Genomic DNA, 10,876 nt, shown 5'->3' with positions numbered 1-10,876 from the left:
CTGCTCCCACAGGAACCTCCCTGCAGGCTGAGATCAGCGCTGGCATCAGAACCTGGCATATTTTCACCTGAGATATTAAGACTAGACAAACTGGGAATGCAGGCCAGTCAATGGGCCAAATGGGCAGCGGGTGGCATGAGTGAAATCCAGGCAGAAGCCCAACCAGCCAGGACACCTGGCAAACTCAGCTCCGACTCTTTTCCCTATTGCAGTTGAATTTTGTTCCTGTTCACTCTGTTGCTAGCTGAAATGTTATAATTCAGTTGGTCTGGGCAGTTGTTTTTTTCTTTTATAATTTTATCATTTTTCAATTTTACAACAAATGTACCAATATAAATTCAATAAAAAACACCAATCATAAACCGACCCCCCCAGTTTCTGTTTTATCCTTGCTCTGCATACCCAGATTTATACTATTTATTAGTTCTCCTTAAAAACCCCTTTGAATTATTTCTCCACTGCTCGTTTTACATTAATCCTGCTAATGAGTTCAGTTGTTTACAATGGTTTTTCAAATACAGTTATACCTTGATTCTGGAATGCCTTGTGACTCAAACGTTTTGGCTCCCGAACGCCACAAACCCAGAAATGAGTGTTTGGTTTGCAAACATTTTTCAGAAGCTGAACATTGCTGTATTGCTTTTAATATTCAGTTGGAAGCCGCCCAAAGTGGCTGGGGAAACCCAGCCAGATGGGCAGGGTATAAATAAATTGTTGTTGTTGTTGTTGTTATAACATCCAACACAGTTTCCGATAGAGTGCAGGAAGCTCCTGCAGCCAATTGGAAGCCGTGCCTTGGTATTTGGAAGTCGAATGGACTTCTGGAACGGATTCTGTTCGAGAACCAAGGTACGACTGTAGTCCACAAGTTTCCCCCATTCTTTACTAAAAACATTTCTTCTTCTTGATTTCTTATTTTTCTGGTAAGTTTCTTTTTTTTATTAAATATTATTAAGATTTTCAAAAATTACAAAAAAGAAAGAAAGATACAAAATAAAAATAGTTAAAAACAATTCAGTCTTTCCATCACATATTTTCATTTGCTTATTTCCCAGACCTCCCCACGCCTCCCTTTTCTGTATTCCAATTCAAATTTTTAATTCAGCAAATCCCTCCCCTCTTCAATCATCTTAATCTTCAATTTTAAAATATTATAACATTAAGTTTTTACCTGTTAATTACCATTTTCTCGTATTCTCTTATAGCATTACAGCTAAAGACCACTTAGTTTCTATCCAACATCATTCTAACATTCATTATTTTTCTTCTGGTAAGTTTCGCCATCTCTGCGTAGTGCATCCATTTCTATCTGCCCTTCTTCCTTGGTTGGAGTTGTATCTTCTTTCCATCTCTGGACAAGGGCAATTTTGCTCTATAAGCACCTCCAGGCTGGTGGTTGTTTCACAAATGTATTTTGCACAGGGCCGTCTTACCCATAGGCACTAGGGGTGAGGGGCACCTGAGTGCCGGGCTCTCAGGGGCGCCAGGCCAAAAGTCCGGGGCCCGAGAGTTGAGTCCGGGAAAGAGCCCACCCATCACTCGGAGCGCCGCACTGGGCTCTTCTGCTGTGGGCAGCTCTGCACCGCGGGTTTGGGGGTGACCGAGCCATCAAGACGCTGAGGAGGCCGGCTGGCTCAACCCTCCTGCGCACCTGGGACTGGGCAACCGGGGGGGGGGCACCGGGCAGATCTTTGCACCCGGCGCCGCATATGCTTAAGACAGCCCTGATTTTGCAACATGTCATTGATGCAATAATAGTGCGTTTGTGGTGCATTTATACTGGACCATCCAAACACCATTCCACTTTAGTCGTCTTACAGGCTTGATGGGTCCGTCTGGATGATCGTTGTGGGTCCCTTCCAAGCCTTCTGACTCTATAGGAGGAAACTCGCTGAACTGATCAGATTAGCTTCTCTGTAAGGTAACAGTTAAGTACCGCCATTTACATGTCCAAAGAAGTTGCCCTGTTGCCACAGAGATGCTGCTTCCCTGATGTTACTGCATTATTTGTGAGAATGTTGTTCTTCTTCTGTGATCCCTCACAGCCGAGTAAGATTGCCTTCCATGAACACGTCTTAACAGCGAGTCCGTAAGTGATTGGGGAGGCCAATTCTGGACCCACACGTCCTTCCACAGTGGGGTTATAGGTTTCCGGGCAGGAGTTGGTCACGGTGAGGGTTTGCCAAGTGTCCCTTCCTCTTAGCGCAGGGGTCTGCAACCTTTAAGACAAAAAGAGCCACTTGGACCCGTTTCCGAAGAAAAAAACAATGGGGAGTCGCAAAACTCGTCATTATAAAAATAACTTTTTTGTCACTTTTTTATTATTTCTTCGTTAGACCCCTCAGAATTACTCCTCCTCATAGAAATAAACGTTAAATTAACAAGTTACCTTTTGTGTGTGTGTGTGTTCTTCACTCCCCTTCAAAACAGTGACCAGCGTACATGCCCCCTTTCAATGCAGTGACCAGTGTACATGCCCCTTACAATGTAGCGGGCGGGCGGGCGGGAAGGTGACGTTGGGACGGTGCGTGACTAACGCACGCACCGCCCCCATGCGACGTCACAGCCAGTACAGCGCCCGCCACAGTGGGGAGTGTCGGGGCGCACAATGCGCCTCTTCCCCTCGCTAGTATCCGTCCCGGAGCCGCGGCAAAGGTGTAAAAGAGCCACATGCGGCTCCGGAGCCGCAGGTTGCAGACCCCTGTCTTAGCGCATTTCTCAGCGGGAGGGCGCTCCTGACCAGGTGTAACAGGAAGTTCTACCTTGGCTGGAGTAACATCCCCCTGTCTGTGTCCACTCTAGGGAAACAAGGAATGTTGTACTTGACTCCTCCAATGGATTACACCCCCACACAAAAGTGCAGCAACTCCCCTGGAGCATTTGTGCTGCAAAAAGTTACAGGAACTCAGCATGAAACATCTGTGAGGTACAAGCAGTGGGCTGCTTATAGCCTCCCAACTCCACCTTGAGCACAAATCCTGATGAAGGTGACATAAAAAGGGATCTCCGAAGGGGACCGATGCTGTGTGAATTTGTATTGCGGGAGGGATGTATTCTCTGGCCGCCCTGGGAGGTTTTTAAATCAAAAGGCAGGTGATGCATTTCCTTCCCCGGTGAGTTAATTAATGAATTAATTAGGGCTGTGTCAGATCTAACAGTGGAGCAAGGAGATTTGCTACCTGGAAGCGGCTTGCCGTTGCCATAGTTACTTCGTCGCAGGCCGGCCGGCCATCATTGACCCCATTTTAAAAATCCCTCCTGAGTCGGATTCAGCCTTCTGACACCATGCGGCACCCCCACAGCGTTTGGCTTCCCTTCCCTTGCCCTCCAGTGCAGAAGAAAGCCTCAGCAGGTCAGAATGATGTCTGCAGCGCCCAGGTCAACATCGTGCTTCTTATTGCAGCTGGCCAGATGGCGGCTGAAAGAGACGGCAGGACCGGACTGTTTCTGCTCAGGAAGTTGTCCTCACCCCGCTGCCTTACGTTCCCCATATTCCAAACACCTTTGTTTAGGCTGCTTCGAGACAACCCTCTTTACTGAGCAGACACCCAAGTTTGTTTGCACAAAGGGTGATTCCAGACTGTCACCATTCGGGGGTAGGATCCAGTCACATGCAGACCAATTTAAATTGCCCAATGATAGCCGCAACAAACCTGCTTTCCCCTAAATATCAGGCTTGAAGGAGAGGGTGCTGGATCAATCCATCAACCTCTGATGGATGGTTTAGAAGGATTGGGTCCAAAAAATATAATCCAGAAACAATGGAAATGTCTAAATGATTATTTATGTAGGCAAGGATTAAATGTAAGGTATTGGTTGTGTTTAGAATAGATTTATGAAAGATTTAGAAAACTTATTGATTAGAATATTAGTGTGAGATTGTATGGGAAAAATACGGAATAACAGATACACTCTTGCTTAAAATGTATATAGGAAGTGCAGTGTAAGTGAAGGAAGTCAATCAATGAAATTTTATTATTATTTTCATATTGAGATATTTGTAGAATAAATTTGGAAGAAATTTTCCCAACTTTTCTTCTTCGTTTCTCTTTATTTTTTCTTTTCCCCTCTTTTGTTCCTTTTTTCGTGTATATGTGCTTATTTGAAGTGTATATGTGTGTATGTATTTGCAGTGTTTTGCTTATATTTTGTAACAATTATGTTAAATAAAATTAAAAATAAAATTAAAAACAGAAGGTTTGGGTCTGGCATCACTTGTGCTGTGGGGGGGGGGGGCAGTATCCATACTCAGGAGAGTTACATCTCAATGCAGTTCCTTCCTTGGAAGTGTCTTCAGGGTTGAAGGTACACACACAGTAGGCAATAAACACTCGTGGATGCCATAAAGATTTGGTCAAGTATAGTAGTTTGCTTGACACGCATAAAAGCATATTGGTAGCAAATATATACAGTCGTACCTTGGATCCCAAACGCCTTGCGAGTCGAACGTTTTGGCTCCTGAATGCCGCAAACCCGGAAGTGAGTGTTCCAGTTTGTGAATGTTCTTTGGAACCCGAACGTCCGATGCGCCTTCTGTGGCTTCCGATTGGTTGCAGGAGTTTCCTGCAGCCAATTGGAAGCCGCACCTTGGTTTCCAAATGTTTTGGAAGTTGAATAGACTTCCGGAACAGATTCCGTTTGACTTCCGAGATACAGTGGATGCTCAGGTTGCGAATGTGATCTGTGTGGGAGGCACATTCGCAACCCACAGCGCCACGTCTGCACATGTGTGGGCCATGATTTGGCGCTTCTGCACATGTGCAAAGCACAATTTAATGGTTTTGTGCATGCGCAAGCGCCGAAACCCAGAAGTAACCTGTTCTGGTACTTCTGGGTTTGGCGCAGTTCAGTGGCGTAGCATGGGTTGTCAGCACCCGGGGCAAGGCAAGTAATTTGCACCCCCTAACCCGTGGATTTGTGCCCCCTAACCCGTGGATTTGCGCCCCCTAACCCTAACCCCCAGATGTTGCGCCCGGTGCGGCTGGGCCCCCCCTGCACCCCCCACGCTACGCCACTGGCGCAGTTCACAACCCGAAAATGCGCAACCTGAAGCGTCTGTAACCCAAGGTATGACTGTACCACTGTACAGACATTCACCACTGCCATGGTCAAGGCATGCTCAGTGTCCAACAAGAGTCCAAGACTCTCTCTCTGCTTCTCTCACCGCAAAGCGCAAGCAAGATACTCACAACAAGTTATAGCAAGTTACGCAGAACCGTTGTTATCAGTACTTCCTGTCACACTGCGCTTGTCCAAAGAACAGTTCCCACAGAAAATGTCCTTGCATAGACACAACAAGCTCAGCCTTCTGCTTCTTCTTGAAACTTCTTCTCTGTTTTTCTGTTTCTGGAACAAATGATTCTCACACAGAGAGAGAGAATATCCAACAGAATGATGGGCAGAACAACTGTTTTGATGCAACGCCATCTAACCTGGCCCAAACAATTCAGGGTGAATGCTCATTAAGCAGCCAACATCATCTGATCTCCCTGCAAGCAAATAAAGATGGGTGCTCAATAAACAGGTCATCTGGAAGCACCCGAAATTTGCAGGGAGGTGAGATGGCATTGCACCCAGAGTTCCTCCCACACAGTGGCGTAGCGTGGGTTGTCAGCACCCGGGGCAAGGCAAGTAATTTGCACCCCCTAACCCGTGGATTTGTGCCCCCTAACCCGTGGATTTGCGCCCCCTAACCCTAACCCCCAGATGTTGCGCCCGGTGCGGCTGGGCCCCCCCTGCACCCCCCACGCTACGCCACTGGCGCAGTTCACAACCCGAAAATGCGCAACCTGAAGCGTCTGTAACCCAAGGTATGACTGTACCACTGTACAGACATTCACCACTGCCATGGTCAAGGCATGCTCAGTGTCCAACAAGAGTCCAAGACTCTCTCTCTGCTTCTCTCACCGCAAAGCGCAAGCAAGATACTCACAACAAGTTATAGCAAGTTACGCAGAACCGTTGTTATCAGTACTTCCTGTCACACTGCGCTTGTCCAAAGAACAGTTCCCACAGAAAATGTCCTTGCATAGACACAACAAGCTCAGCCTTCTGCTTCTTCTTGAAACTTCTTCTCTGTTTTTCTGTTTCTGGAACAAATGATTCTCACACAGAGAGAGAGAATATCCAACAGAATGATGGGCAGAACAACTGTTTTGATGCAACGCCATCTAACCTGGCCCAAACAATTCAGGGTGAATGCTCATTAAGCAGCCAACATCATCTGATCTCCCTGCAAGCAAATAAAGATGGGTGCTCAATAAACAGGTCATCTGGAAGCACCCGAAATTTGCAGGGAGGTGAGATGGCATTGCACCCAGAGTTCCTCCCACACAGTGGCGTAGCGTGGGTTGTCAGCACCCGGGGCAAGGCAAGTAATTTGCGCCCCCTAACCCGTGGATTTGCGCCCCCTAACCCGTGGATTTGCGCCCCCTAACCCTAACCCCCAGATGTTGCGCCCGGTGCGGCCGGGCCCCCCTGCACCCCCCACGCTACGCCACTGCTCCCACACACTTTCCAGTTCATTTTTCTCTAGCTTTCCTGATTGCAAAATGTCTATTTTGGGGAGGGGGCGGGTGGGTTTGTTGTTGCTGGTGTTGCTATTTATTACGTAAGCTTCGGCAAAGATATTTAGGATGGTTTGGAGGTCATCCTCTGAGTGTGCACACACTACGTTGCCATCAGCATACTGAAGCTCTATGACGGAAGTTATGGTAACCTTACTCTTTGCTTTCAGCCTACTCAGATTAAAGAGCTTTCCATCTGTTCGATATATGATTTCTACTCCGGTGGGGAGTTTCCCTTCGACAATGTGTAGGATCATGGCAATGAAGATAGAACTATCAGTATACTGGAAGAAGCAAAGATCACCAGTGTTGAAGCAATGATTCTTCAACATCAACTTTGTTGGACTGGTCATGTTGTTCAGATGCCTGATTATCGTCTTCCAAAGCAACTACTCTATTCTGAACTTAAAAATGGAAAGTGTAATGCTGGTTGTCAACAAAAGAGGTTTAAAGACTCTCTCAAGGCAAATCTTAAAAAAATGTAGTATAAACACTGACAATTGGAAAACACTGGCCAGGGAGCGCTCCAGTTGGAGAACAGATTTTACCAAAGGTGTCATGGACTTTGAAGACACTCGAACTCAGGACACAAGGGAGAAACGTACTAAGAAGAAGGCACGCTTGGCAAATCCACACCATGATCAACTCCCACCCGGAAACCTATGTCCCCACTATGTCCCCACTGTGGAAGGACATGTGGATCCAGAATTGGCCACCAAAGTCACTTACGGACTCATTGTTAAGACTGTGTTCAAGGAAGACAATCTTATTCGGCTACGAGGGATCGCCAAAGAAGATAAATCATTACATTTTTATGCCACCTTTCTTCCAAGAAGTTCAAGGTACATTCATACCCTCCAACGTTTCTCCGATGAAAATAGGGACGTCCCATTCCATAACAAAAACTTTACTATTTATACCCCACACATCTTACTGGGTTGTCCCAGTCACTCTGGGCAGCTTCCAACATATATAAAAACATAATAAAACATTAAACATTAAAAAAAATTCCCCTATACATGATTGCCTTCAGACATCTTAGGGGTCAGATAATTCCATCCTCTCCAACATTTCTCCAATGAAAATAGGGACATCCTAAGGAAAAGTGGAACACGGGTGACGCTGTGGGTTAAACCACAGAGCCTAGGACTTGCCAATCAGAAGGTTGGCGGTTCAAATCCCCGTGACGGGGTGAGCTCCCGTTGCTCAGTCCCTGCTCCTGCCAATCTAGCAGTTCGAAAGCACGTCAAAGTGCAAGTAGATAAATAGGTACCACTCCGGCGGGAAGGAAAACGGCGTTTCCGTGCGCTGCTCTGGTTCGCCAGAAGCGGCTTAGTCATGCTGGCCACGTGACCTGGAAGCTGTACGCCGGCTCCCTCGGCCAATAAAGTGAGATGAGTGCCGCAACCCCAGAGTCGGCCACGACTGGACCTAATGGTCAGGGGGCCCTTTACCTTTAAGGAAAAGTGGGACATTCCGGGATCAAATCAGAAACCAGGATGGCTTCTTTAAATCAGGGATGTCCCTGGAAAATAGGGACCCTTGGAGGGTCTGCAGCTTACACAGTTCTCCTCTTCATTTTGTCAAAACCAGCACTTTGAATTAGGCCTGGGAACTAATTGTCAAGCCAGGACTGACATTTTATGCCCACAGCACATACATAGTGAACTGCAGAACATTCATCACTTGCTTCTGCAAGAGGACATTTGTTTGGCTGTTTCAAACCAGGCCCCTTGGCTTCCTTCTCTCTCTCTCTCTCTCTCTCTCTCTCTCTCTCTCTCTCTCCCTCCCTCCCTCCCTCCCTCCCTCCCTCCTTCTTTCTCCCACTCACCCCCCACCCCCAGCCCAGATTTGAGATTCAACTCCCTTCTCCCCTTCACCTTTGCTCCTGCGCTGCCAACAGTTCTTCTTGTTGTTTTTCAGGGTTGTTTATTCCTATTTCCTACCAAGGTCCTATTTCCCCAACCAGATGCACCCCCCCTCATTCCTGCCCTTCCACACCCACCCACCCAAGTCTCAGTTTCACCAGCTTTAAGCCGTATTGTTCAGCCACTAGCTTAATTTAGCTGTCTTCCTGCCTCCAGAATACACTTGGCTTGACCCTCTCGAGTCTGCCTGCAGTCATGATGAGGAACGGCAGAGCTCACTGGCCAGACAAGCTAACTGAGACCGCCAAGCTTCCATTTGCAAGGATCAGGTTTTGTTTTCACAGCACCTCGAGATTCCTGTACTTTCCAGGAGAACCCCTTCCCTATGCCCTGCAATAAAGGCATGCACCATTAAAGGTAAAGGTAAAGGGACCCCTGACTATTAGGTCCAGTAGTGGCTGACTCTGGGGTTGCGGCGCTCATCTCGCTTTATTGGCCGAGGGAGCCGACGTACAGCTTCTGGGTCATGTGGCCAGCATGACTAAGCCACTTCTGGAGAACCAGAGCAGCACATGGAAACGCCGTTTACCTTCCCGCCGGAGTGGTACCTATTTATCTACTTGCACTTTGATGTGCTTTTGAACTGCTAGGTTGGCAGGAGCAGGGACCGAGGAACGGGAGCTCACCCCGTCGCGGGGATTCGAACCACCGACCTTCTGATTGGCAAGTCCTAGGCTCTGTGGTTTAACCCACAGCACCACCCGCGTCCCGTATGCACCATTAGTACAGGACAAATTACAGTTCCATTTTGAGGCAAGTGGCTGGTCGCTGTGAGAAAAGGATGTAGTGTTGCATAGTGGTTAGAGTGTCAAGACCGGGACCTGGGAGAAAAGAGTTCAAATCCCCATTCAGCCGTGAAGCTTACTGGGTGACCATGGGCCAATCGCTGCCTCTCAGCCTAACCTACGGTACCTCAAAGGCTTGTTGTGGGGGTTAAATGAGGAGGGTATGAACCACGTGTACCAGGACTCGAACCAATGGCTTCATGTTACAAGAAAGCAGATTCCAAAATACTTCCACTCTATTCTTAACTTTTGATTTGATTGATTGTTCTAACAATGACATGCTGATAGGCTTAGAATAAAAAATGTAAGCAATAACAAAACCAATAAAGAAGGAAAAATTTAACAAAAATAATTTATTATAGAATGCAAGGGGGGAAAGGTAGAAAGAAATATAAAGAAGTCAAATTGCTATGGAGGGAAGTAGTGGGTGGGTGGTGGGTTTTATAATTAAGTGTATAATTATGCAGCTGTTGAAATTTAGATATTATATTTTATGTGAGGGAATCATTGGGAATTTTGGTTATTATGTATATATGTTAAGTTTCAATAAAGATCTTTGGAAAATTATTATTACTATTATTATTATTATTATTATTATTATTATTATTATTATTATTATTATTATTATTATTATTAAGAAAGTAGATTCCAGACTGCTGCTGTTTTCAACTGGGATGCCAGCAGATTCAAGACATACAGGTATAGCTGACTGGAAGGTCTTGTGCAATAAACCTGCTCCCCCGCCCCCAAAAAAATCTTTTTGTGGAAAGGGAAGGGAAAACGCACTGGAAAGTGATGGATAACACTTGCTTTGATGCCATTTCGTCTATCCTCCCTGCAAACAAATCGGGAAAATGCTCATTATAGAATGCTCATTATAAAATGCTCAGTCAGGACGGATGCTAAATTCAAGCTGCCTGGAAGTGCCCACTTAAATTGCCTTTGCGCCAACATTACACCAGCCAAACTCTCATGGCTTCTCCCAAAGAATCCTGATCATTGTATTTTGGTGAGCGCATGGATATGAGGATTCTGTTAGAAACCACCAAGTATCCATACAAGTTTCCAGAGTTCCATAGATTGATGCCAGAATAGACATGGTTAATTTTGTTGGATCTGTAGGCCGCCCAGCCTGAGAGATTAGACCAGCCTTCAGCAACTTGGTGCCCGCCAACGTTTTGGACTACAATTCCCATCAGGCCGAGCAAGCATAGCCAATGGACACGCACAGTGGGAATTGTAGTTCACAACATCTGGAGGGCATCACCATGTCCAGTGGCTGCCACACCGCTGCATTCGTGTCTCAAGTGGGGCTTAGAATCATAGAATCATAGAGTTGGAAGAGACCACAAGGGCCATCGAGTCCAACCCCCTGCCAAGCAGGAAACACCATCAGAGCACTCCTGACATGTGGTTGTCAAGCCTCTGCTTAAAGACCTCCAAAAAAGGAGACTCCACCACACTCCTTGGCAGCAAAGTCCACTGTCGAACAGCACATTTGTGATTCACATAGGTGAACGATACTTTCAAGAGAGGAAGAAGGTTAAACCAATGCCATCCCCAACAGCATGAAAACACTGCATCAATGCACATTAAC

This window comes from Podarcis liolepis (assembly GCF_965112155.1).
Source record: "Podarcis liolepis genome assembly, chromosome: 6".
Classification (NCBI taxonomy): Eukaryota; Metazoa; Chordata; class Lepidosauria; order Squamata; family Lacertidae; genus Podarcis; species Podarcis liolepis.
The sequence above is the reverse complement of the archived record's forward strand: the minus strand, read 5'-3'. Positions refer to the sequence as shown.